General features: G+C 40.1%; 1 protein-coding gene across 1 annotated transcript in view; it reads left to right on the top strand.

The window, feature by feature from the left end:
* Positions 1-1,567, top strand: part of LOC101563611 (putative RNA-binding protein Luc7-like 2) — a 93,809-nt gene that overhangs the window by 71,484 nt on the left and 20,758 nt on the right. The window lies entirely within an intron of this gene.

Raw genomic sequence — 1,567 nt, 5'->3', positions numbered from 1 at the left:
AGGCAGAACGTGTTCATGAGTTAAATGAAGAAATTGGTAAATTATTAGCCAAGGTGGAACAACTGGGAGCTGAAGGGAATGTGGAAGAATCCCAGAAAGTAATGGATGAAGTAGAAAAAGCACGGGCAAAGAAAAGAGAAGCAGAGGTAAATTTCTGTCTATTTTTCTTGAAAAACATATATTTGGAAAGTTATTAAGGGATTTTAGGGCTGGGGAGGTGGCTCAATAGAATAAGTGCTTCCCTGGCAAGTGCAAGGGCCTGAGTTCAATCCTTGGTTCTGCCAAAAAAAAAAGAAAGGATTTTTAAACCAATTTAAAATATTTAAGTGTTTATGTGATATAGTTGGGTTTTGTTTCAGAATTAGTAGTTTTTGAAAATTTGGAGTCATTGAACTGTTAAAAAAGAAACTGGTAAACCAGCCACTCATGTGTTAGTTAAGTACACAGAAGACACACACAGTCTGCATCTTCTTAGTCACTATGACTCCTTGCCCCCCACTAACCCAGATGGTGGCCTGTGCAAGTGCCAAAGTGGCATTCGTGATTGTCTTGTTACTTCAGTATAGTCTGCTAATTCCCTGGGTGCTTTGTCTCTTCCTTCTTTTGCAGCACAGGTAAACATCTGGTATCTACAGAAAATGTTCTATTTTGATTGATACAGCATATCTAAATTGGTACTTAGAAACTCCTGTGTCTTTAGTAGGCATTGCACTGTACTTGCTGCCCGTAGCCATTGCCACTAAGGTATTGAATCAGGCTGGCTGTATAGTTGCTGTATGGCTGCTACAGCTACCTGAGGCTGCAGTCCCTACTTTCCTATGCTTCCTCTCAACTCCGGGTGACCTACTCCAGTTTTTTTTCGTTCTTAAATTTTTTACCAGTGTATTATGGTTGTGAAGATGGCAGGATGTGTTGTGGTCAGATCACAACTGGGGAGCAGAGCCTTGGCACCCATAGTGCTTCAGAGTGCTTCTCTTTTCCTTTCCTGGTATTAGTGCTGCTCTTCAGAGTAGAGAGAAGCAAGAGAAGCAGAAATGAGGAGAGCCATTTTAGGATGCTCTCAGCATCTCCTCACAGTATTGGTAGAAAGATACTAACATACTACATTCAGGGCTGGGGAGATAGCTCAGTGGTCTGAGCACCTGGCAAGCACAAGGTTGTGGGTTCCATCCCCCAGTGCCACATGCTGTGCAGGCCCCGAGCTGAGCCAGCCACCGAAACTGGACACGGTGGTGCACACCTGTAATCCCAGTGCTTGGGAGGCTGAGACAGGAGGATCACTATGAGCCTGAGCTGCATAGCGATACCCTGTATGAAATAAATGAATAAAAGATTTAAAAAAAAAATTTTTTTTAAAAAGGAACATACTACTTTTGGCAGTATATTCTTCTCTTCTCTGGAGAAAGAAGAGGCCCTAAAACATGTTAGATATTTTTCACAGAAAGGAAAGAATTGAAGAAAACTCATGCAGTGTATCTTATTCCTCAGCCTTTTTTTTTTTTTTTTTTTTTTTTTTTTTTTTTTTAATTTATTTTTTTTTTTTTTTTTTTTTTTTTTTTTTTTGGTG

The sequence above is a fragment of the Octodon degus genome, unplaced genomic scaffold, assembly GCF_000260255.1.
Source record: "Octodon degus isolate 3935 unplaced genomic scaffold, OctDeg1.0 scaffold00027, whole genome shotgun sequence".
Classification (NCBI taxonomy): Eukaryota; Metazoa; Chordata; class Mammalia; order Rodentia; family Octodontidae; genus Octodon; species Octodon degus.
The sequence above is the reverse complement of the archived record's forward strand: the minus strand, read 5'-3'. Positions and strand labels throughout refer to the sequence as shown.